Here is a 9923-nt window from a genome sequence, read left to right on the forward strand (position 1 = left end):
ACAAAAATATATTAGGCAAACTCACACAAAAAGAAGAAAATCACAATCTGAATATTATACAAAGTTAAATTCAGGCTAAAAAGTATTTAACAAGTCAGGGAGGGGTATTTTTTTAATACCAAAGGGTACAAATTTCAATGAGGATAAAACAGTGTGAATATATATGAGCTCTAGAGTAATATAAAGCAAAATCTTTAGGACATTCAAAGTGAAGTAGAGAAAAAAATCACATCAGGCTATAGAGTCAGTGGACAGATTTATACTGGGTTCATGGTGGCGTCATGCACGCAGACTCCTACAAGTTTCCCTAAGTTCTTAGAGGATTGCTTTGCCTTTTGATCTGAGATTTGCACAGTTCCGTAAGAATGGCCCTTGTGGATAAGCACAAGGTCAAGAGGCAGCGATTGGACACAATCTGTGAAGGTATCCGCCCCCACGTCCTGAACGGCCCCGAGCACCCCACCCCCTGTGGCGCTGCTGGACCACTGCAACTGCACCATGGAGATGCCCATCCTGAAGGACTTGGCCACCGTGGCCTTTTGTGATGCACAGTCCACGCAGGAAATCCACCAGAATGTTTTAAATGAAGCCGTGGGCGCCATGATGTACCACAAAATCACCTTCTCCAGGGAGGACCTGGAGAAGTTCAAGGCCCTGAGAGTGACTGTTGCACATAGGCACTGGCCACGACAATGTGGACATCAAGGCTGGCTGTGAGCTCGGGATTGCTGTGTGCAACATCCCTTCCAAGCCGAGGAAGAAACAGCCGACTCCACCATCTGCCACATCCTCAATCTGTACCGGAGGAACCGTGGCTGTACCAGGCGCTGCGGGAAGGCACGTGGGTAAAGAGCCTGGAGCAGAGGTGGATCAGGAGCGGCCTGCATCCCTGCGAAGACGCTGGGCCTCTTCGGCTTCAGTGGCACGGAGCAGGCAGTTGCAGTTCGAGCCAAGGCCTTCAGATTCAGTGTCTTATTTTATAATCCCTACTTGCAGGATGGGATAGAGCAGTCCCTGGGCCTGCAGAGGGTCTATGCCCTGCAGGATTTGCTGTATCAGAGTGACCGCCTCTCCATGCACTGCAGTTTCAATGAACATAACCTCAACCTCACCAATGACTTTACTGTAAAGCAGATGGGGCAGGGAGAATTCCTTGTGAACGCAGCCCGTGGTGGCTTGGTAGACAAGAAAGCCTTAGGACAGGCACTCAAAGAGAGCAGGATAGAGGCGCAGCCCTCGACATGCAGAAATCAGAGCCCTTTGGCTTTGCTCAGGGTCCGTTTAAAGATGCAAGGAATTTTATCTGTATTCCCCACACTGCCTGGTACAGTGAGCAGGCGTCACTGGAGATGAGAGGCACCTGCCACCGAGATCTGTTGAGCCATCACAGGTTACATTCAGAAAGCTCAAGAAACTGTGTGAACAAGAATTCTTTGTCACATCAGCGCCTTGGTCAGTAATAGACCAGCAAGCAATTCATCTCGAGCTCAGTGGTGCCACATACAGGTATCTGCCAGGCATCGTGGGTGTGGCTCCAGGAGCACTCCCTGCAGCCACGGAAGGGATCATCCTTGGAGGCATCCCAGTGATTCACAATCTCCCGACAGTGGTACATCCTTCCCAAGCTCCCTCTCCCAACCAGCTCACAAAACACGGAGACAATCGAGAGCACCCCAACCCACAATAGCAGAGAATGCCAAAAGGTAATCATTCCAATATACTTGGGACCAAGAGAGTGAACAAATAGATGAAATAAAATAATTTGACGGTCTTTTTAACTGATTCTGGACATATATGCATCATTGATGTTGCAGTGTTAAAACTACAAGAGCTAGAAAACTGAAAATGTCATCTGCTTGTGGAAGTGCTGAAAGACTAGGATGTGATTTATTAACAACCAACTTCTGTTATTGTGTGTTGAGTTTTTCATCCGTGCATCAAATCACACAAAATAAACAGAGCTTTTTCCTTGGTCAGTCCCTTGAGCATAGCAGGTCCTGACACCCTGTTCTAGAATATTGCATCAGGAGTTCAAACATCAAAATAAAAAATATTAAGAGGAAATCCTTATCCTGTGACTCTGGTCCCTTCAGTCTACAGGGGCTGGTTACCTCTTTTTGCTAATAGGAAGATTGCATTACTACAAAATGGGGAAACGAGCTGTTTGCCTGTGGTAGACACTTGACACATAGGATTGAAGACAGTACAGGCTCCTGTATAGAGAAGTGTCTCTCACATCTGAAATGCCTACTGAGCAGACAAGTTGGTTGTTTGGTAAAACCCTCTAATGATGAAAAAAGTGTTAAGTTTCACAAGCTGTTTGTACTCAAATATATTTTCTCAGTTTCAGATCCTCTGCTATTTTATTGAGTGGAAAGACTTGAACTAAAAGGTTTAAGAAGATAATGTTGCATTTCCTTATGTGTCAGGAAACACTTTTTATGGTAACTTGTCAGATTGTCCATGAGCAAACCCACTTTTTTAGATGTTGATAAAGTCTTCTTTTCTTCACGTGATACTTCATACGAGAACACTTCAGATGTGTTAGATGTGACTGATTTTAACAAATCCTATTAGATTTGTGTCAACTAGTTACATGTTCTATTCATAGTCTTTTGTGAATCATTGCCTTTTTGTTTAAAAGGATGGCCTATTTTGAGCCTTTGTATAGGTACATTCCTGTTTTTGTGACAAACAAGATTTTAAAATTGTCCTAAACAGAAAAATAATGGCCATCAGAAGTATGTTTTGTTTTAGTTTGAGTTGCTATTACTGTACTTACTGTAAAGCTGGACATTTAGCATTCACTGCCATTTTTAGTAAAAAGTAATTTTAAAAAATATAGTGTCATAGACCTGACAAAGAGCTCATATGCAAAATAAATAAGGAATGTCTATTTTTATATTGGATTGCTAAATAATAACCCAATATAAAAATAGGTAAGGAGCTTACACAGTCACTTAACAAAAAGAATATTCAAATGGCTTATAAACATATGAAAAGTTACCTAACCTTATGAGCTCCTTATGGAAATGTAAGTTAAAAATACAATGAGATGTCACTTTATTCCCACCAATATAGCTAAAATTAGAAAGATCAACAATACCAAGGATTGGTGAGAATGAGGAGGAACAGGAACATTCATATCCTGCTGTTAGAAGAAGAAACTTGTACAAACACTTTGAAAACTCTTAGTGCTTTTTTTTTTTAACAATGCAATGCCTAAACCTGTACCAATAGAAATGGACACACACACACACACGGACACACACAACCTCAAATGAACGTCTGAGAATCTTCACAGCAGCATTATTCATAACAACCCAAATATCCAGTAACAGAGGATGGATAAATTTTGGTGTATTCATATAATAGAATACTGCAAAACAATCAAAATTAGTGTATTGCTGCTACATATAACAGTATGTATGAATCTCATGATTATAGCTCTTTCAGAGAAGTTAAACACAAAAGTATACATACTTTATGCACATCAATGGCCATATATGATTTCATTTATATGGTATATGAGCACTAGCAAAACTAAGTTATGATTTTCAAAGTCGGAATGGTGGTTGCTTTGAAGAATTTGGAGGGAGAGTGATTGGAGAGCTATAGAAAATGTTCCTGGGATGCTGTTACAAGGGCATTCACTTTTTCATAACTTAATTGAGCTACACGCTTTTGATTTGTGCATTTTTCAGCATGCATCCCATACTTCAATTTTAAATTTCATTTAAAAAAGAAAAAAAACTTCAACAGCCAAAAGTATTTTAAGTTTATTTCTATCGGATTGAGCCACTGGAATTGTGGAGTTTATTCCAACAGCTAAAACTATGCTAACTACTACAGAACTTTAGAGGTCATCAACAATCATTTTACAGATAAGTCAACTGTGGCCTAAAAATTAAGGGACTTAACCAATGTCACAGAGCTAGTTGTCTATTAGCCTCCAAATCCAGTTATTTTTTCTTTTTCACTGTTTCACTGCCTCAACTTAATGTGCACACCACTTAACACTCTCATCCCTCTTGGCTCCCAATAAACAAACCATAATAATAGAAAGTGATATCTACCCACTCAGCAGACAATTTCATATGATAGTACCTACTGCAATTGCTTCTGAAATTACCCAAATGTCTTCCTGTAAACCTTAGTAATTGAGTTTGGCATATAACACACTTTGAAAAAGAAATAATACTTTTCCCAAATCGAAAACTTCATTAGTTAATTCCAAGTGTTTTGCTACCCCTAAATCATGCATCTATTTTGTGGTTTTTTTAACCTATTAGCATTGTGATGGATTAGACGTTTTAATTAAGCCAAATGAGGCCCTATAATGTCCCTAAAGAGTGGTACGAATGGAAAACTTTAAAATAAACATGTCTGGACAAAAATCAAATGTACGAGCAAAGAAAATCATATGTTTTAGACACTCAAAAGAGCAAACTACAGAACCTTAGGAATCTTTTAAGAGAAGGTTTCTTAGGAAAAGGATTCTTAGGAAAGATTCTTAGGAATCTTTTAAGAGAAGCATTTCTGGGCATTTGTCTTTCAGTGAAAATCTCAGCCAGTCCTAGGCAGCTGTCCCCAGTTTTCAGCTTAAGTGAGACACACACTGGAGGCTGAGAGAGTGGCAGAAGAGAACCCAGTCCCACACTTCAACTTCCCCAGCTAAGACTCCTGTTCTGCAATATGGGAGTCAGGTTCAGAGTCCTTCAAGTAAGAGCTGTGTTGACCTCATCTCAAAGAAAACTCAGCAGAATAATTTTGTGGAACAATGGTGAAGCCGGCCTTCCCAGTTTCTCTCCCTTCTTTTTTTTTTTTTTTCTGAGACAGGGTCTCATTTTGTCACCCAGTCTTGAGTGCAGTGTCACAATCACGGCTCACTGCAGCCTCATCTTCCTGGGCTCAAGTGATCCTCCCACCTCAGCCTCCAAGTAGCTGGGACCACAGGCATGCGCCACAATGCCCAGCTAATTTTTGTATTTTTTGTAAAGATACAATTTTGCCATGTTGCCCAAGCTGGTCTTGAACTCCTGGGCTCAAGTGATCCTTCCACCTTGGCCTCCCAGTGCTGGGATTACAGATGTGAGCCACCGTACTCAGCCCCCAGTCTCCATTCTTGACTACACTCTATCTTCTAGTATGTTGCTGTATAGATTGAATTGTGTCCCCTCAAAATTCACATGTTGAAATCCCAACCCCTTGATGTAACTGTATTCGGAGATAAGACCTTGAGGAGGGTAATTAAGGTTGAATGAGGTCATAAGGGTGGGGACCTAAATATGATAGGACTGGGGTCCTTATCAAAAGGGGAAGAAACATCAGAAATCTCTCTCTCCCTCCACATGCACAGAAGAAAGGCCATGTGAGGACACAGCAACAAGATGGCTATCTGCACTAGGGAGAGAGCCAGTATGAGAAACCCAATCAGCTAGCACCTTGATCATGGACTTCCCAGCCTCTAAAACTGTGAGAAAAAATAATGTCTGTTGTTTAAGCCACCCAAGCTTAAACATTTTGTTATGGCAGCCCAAGCATACTAATACACTTGCTAATTTGGGCAACTGTGTTGCTGCCAGATCATTTCTGGGCAAAATCCTTTCTTAGTGACATTTGCATCTTCAGAGGGAGCACTTAGAGACCCCAAACTCTTCATTATCAAAAAAGATTGATCCCAAATGGTAAAATTCTAGTCATCATGACAGATCTTGCAAGGAGTTATGTGTAGAAAATACACTGGCAAGTTTAGATGGAGACAGATCAAAGAACTTTAAATATCTAGTTAAGAAGTGTGGAATTTATTTCAGAGACAATGATGAGTCACTGAATGTGAGAAGAAGCTATCATGGCTAAAGCTGTACTTTGGAGAGATAACTCTGCCAGCAGTGCAGAAAATTTTTATTATTACTATTATTTAAATGATTTTTATAATAGCTAGCATTGATTGAGCACTTACTCTTTGTCAAGCACTCTGTGTGCATTATCTCTACTTAATTAAGTGAGGGAAAATTGTAAAAAAGACTAAAATGGACCAAAAAGATTACTGAGTATTATAAATGGAAAACAAGCCATGATCTGGGTTATGATCATTTTTAGCTATTCCTCAACACTGTAAAATGCGGAAAACTGACAACGATGCAAATAACTTTCATCCATTGAAATGCAAATGAATCTGCCCAGCGGAATGCAATCGATTGTTGCCTTTTAATAGACTCAGCTTGCACTTATTTGTATATTCATTTCGGCATTCCTTATTGCCTATATTATGTGTGGTTCTTTGAATTATCCTGTAAGCCAGTTATGTCATCTCACTGGTTGCCTCATTTATTGATGAGTTACATAAAATCTGACGTACTTATTATATATAAAATTGGTATTATTATCTCCAATTTAAAGATAAAGAAACTGAGGCTTTGAGAAAGAAAACCTGCCAAGTTCACATGGTGGCCTTCCAGTCAGAATGGAAGATTAATAGACTTTTCTGACGACCAGATTGGCTTCCATATGCCCTATTTCTGGAGCTTGTCTTTGAAGTCCTCCCCATCATCCCTCTGCAGGGAAGTCTCCCTGCTGTATCATATTATGCCACCATCCACAGTGCTCCCACCATTGCCTGACCCATCTGACCAAGTAATAACTGTACACCAATAATGGAAAAGTAATCACAAGAATTGCTATTCTGTAAACTGGATTTGGAGGAACATAGCCTCCATTTTTTTAATATATTCTGTCACCACCTTTGTGTGTAAGTAGGTGGAGGAGGTGGGGACAGGTGGAATGGCAGGAGGAATGGTCGACCATTTACAAACACTGCCCACCATCATAAACAGAGGCTCTACTTCTCAGCCTCTAATGATAGCAGTGGAAATATTAAAGATACTGTTCATAATGATGATTCCTAATCATTCACATTCACATATTCCTAGTACTACAGATTTATAGTCTAAATGAAATCATAACATGATTCCTAAATGAAATAGTAACATGACAATGATAGCTCTTTAAATATGTGTACTACTATAAGTTTTAAGCGCTTTCAGAGTACTATTATGAAATAGCCTTAGGAAATAGGCCAAATTTATATTATTACTCTCTCCATTTTACAAGTTCCATATAAGTGAAGGGACTTACCCAAAGTCGGCCAGTAAGACATTACAAAAACTGACTTTTTCCTCCTTAATCCAGATCAGGTCTTTCTTGACTATCCTAAACTGCACCATCCCATCTCATCTTTCTTTCCCCTTACACACATATACAACACATATGCATATATGCACACACAGTATTAACCTTAGCCCACATCAGCAGGTCAGTACTCACAGCCTCATAGACATTCCTTCTACTTTCCACAATCCCACCCATTCCCCAAACCCCACAGCTTTAGGCTAAACCCTCCTCCACCGGGTCTTTTGAGATGGAGTTTCACTCTTGTTGCCCAGGCTGGAGTGCAGTGCCCCGATCTCAGCTCATTGCAACCTCTGCCTCCTGGGTTCAAGCGATTCTTCTGCCTCAGCATCCCAAGTAACCAGGATTACAGGCATGCGTCACCATGCCCAGCTAATTTTTTGTATTTTTAGTAGAGATGGGGTTTCACCATGTTGGCCAGGCTGGTCTGAAACTCCTGACCTCAGGTGATCTGCCCACCTTGGCCTCCCAAAGTGCTGGAATTACAGGCATGAGCCACTGCACCCGGCCCTCCTTTGGGTCTTCATTCACATGTTTCTTCTTCCACCATCCTGGACTGGACCAGCTGCATCTCCCACTTGCTTCCATGGTGTCCTACACTTCTCCCATGAGAAAATTTGTCACATTACAATGCAATTGCCTCTTTACTTTACTATGTCACCTAATAAATTTTGAGCTCCACAAAGGCAGAAACATAGCATATTGAAGATGATAAATAAATGCCTATTTCATGTTTAAAAGAACCCATATGGTGTCTTAAGAACAGATCCAACCTCAGGCGAGACCCAGGTCTTCCCTGAAGTCTCATATGGAAACCAATAGCTGGGCTCAAGCATGGCTTTGAGTGAAGCTGAGTAGTCAAGTCTTGAATTTCCAACAAGCAATGTTTTCTAAGAGAAATAAATATGCCCCTCAGGGCCAGCATTTCCCCAGGCCCAAATACATTCCAAAAAAAAACGAACTAAGCTCTTCCAAAAACTGCTTACCAGCTTGCAGCCACCAAGGGAGTCACTCACTTATGTCTTCAGGGGTGTCAATAGGAAAACATTTTGCCCTCGGCTGTGTCACTGGGGAATGGGAAGAGTCAGGTCTCCTGCCTTGGCTGGGAGGGAAGGTAAATTTAACCTGAATTCTCTTTCCTGCCTCTGAGATCTGGCTTCTCCTCTCTGACTACCCAAACCTCCCCAGTCTTTAATAAAATTACCTAATATTCATTCAGCTTTTACTAGGTGTCAGGCACTGTTTTCAGCACTTGAGATATACCAATTCATTTAATCCTCAAAACAATCTATGAGGTAGGTGTTACTATTATTCCTATTTTATAAATGAAGAAACCGATGCACAGAAAGATGCAGAAAGCTACCAAGGTCACTAGTAAGTGGCAGAGTTGAGATTCATACCGTTTAAGTCTGGCTTTTATCTGCCTTGAGGACTATTTTGGGCCCCACTAGTTCAGGACTGTGTCCTCCAAGAAACCTACCTGACCACTTCATCCCAGGCATCAATTCTGTCCCCACTCTGAAGTTTTCTAGCAATTACTTTCAGCACAATCTAATTGGTAATTAACTCCCCTTCTGGTGTTCTTGTGTGCAAGTCAAGGCTAAAAGATGCTGTCCCCTCATCTGCCTTTAGCCCCAAATGGGAACTTCACTATGCATAGTATTTTGTCTTCACAAAAGGAATGGAGGGGTTGGTCAAGTGAGGATGAGCTTCGGCTATGCAAAAGGACAGCTTCTTACTAGCTAAGAGAACATTTGTCACTCAGCAGAATTGAAAAGCTGTGTATATTCCCAAAGAAAACCTCCACAAGACTATTTAGAAAGTTATTCTAGCTCTAAAAGGAGAAAAACCTCTAATGTTTCTCATTGCCTTAAATAACAAAAACTACTAATAGATATACTTTGCCTTCCATTACATAACAGGTGAGCTCTGTAGCACTATTAGGAGACAGCAGAACAGGGAGTTAAGCTCTGGGCTACAGAGCCTGTTTCCTCACCTTCATTTTATAAATGCTTCATAACTAATGATGCTGAGATGACCATCTTTATCCTTTGGCAGAAATCAATAGTCTGTCAGAGGAAATCCTTTCAGGCAGAGATTATTTAGTCATCTTCATATCATCATCATGATGAGAGATAACATTTATTGAATTCTTATTATGTGCAAGTCATTGTAGATGAATTACCACTTCTCATTCTCCTTCTAGCCTTGGAAAACATTAAATATCAGGGGGCACGAGGCACTAATTACTCACATTAAACCAAGCCAGTGCCTGTCCTCAGACGGCTTTATTTCAAGCAGCCTGAAAGAGGACCCACAAAGTGGAACAACAAAACCTGTCCTGCACATCGTTGAAAAACAAAGTTTCTACATAAATGGTGATATGATTTGTAATGTCCTAAGAAGTAGGTTCAAATCCTTCCTCAGCTACTATTTGACTACAGGCAAGTTACCTAGTATCTCTGAGCCTGAGTTTCCCCAAAGGAAAAATGGAATAAGAATACCTCACCAGAGCTGTGATGGCCGAATGATACAATAGTTGAGAGCACCTAACAGAGTAAGCTCTCAGCACGGGCCCACTCCCTTCTCTCCGATGTGGACATCTGAGACTTCCCCTTTGATACGTCAACATTGTTGACCAACTTTTATAGAAATCTTTCTAAAACTCTTTTCTAACTTAATACACAAAACAAAATGTACATCTTTTAGCTTTTTCTTGATATTCCAGGGTC

The 9923-nt window shown here is 40.7% G+C and overlaps 1 pseudogene; it reads left to right on the forward strand.

Annotated features, from left to right (window-relative positions):
* Positions 1-365: 365 nt before the first annotated feature.
* Positions 366-1687, forward strand: LOC740218 (C-terminal-binding protein 2-like; annotated as a pseudogene).
* Positions 1688-9923: the final 8236 nt, after the last annotated feature.

Source organism: Pan troglodytes, chromosome 12 (assembly GCF_028858775.2).
Source record: "Pan troglodytes isolate AG18354 chromosome 12, NHGRI_mPanTro3-v2.0_pri, whole genome shotgun sequence".
NCBI classification, from domain to species: domain Eukaryota; kingdom Metazoa; phylum Chordata; class Mammalia; order Primates; family Hominidae; genus Pan; species Pan troglodytes.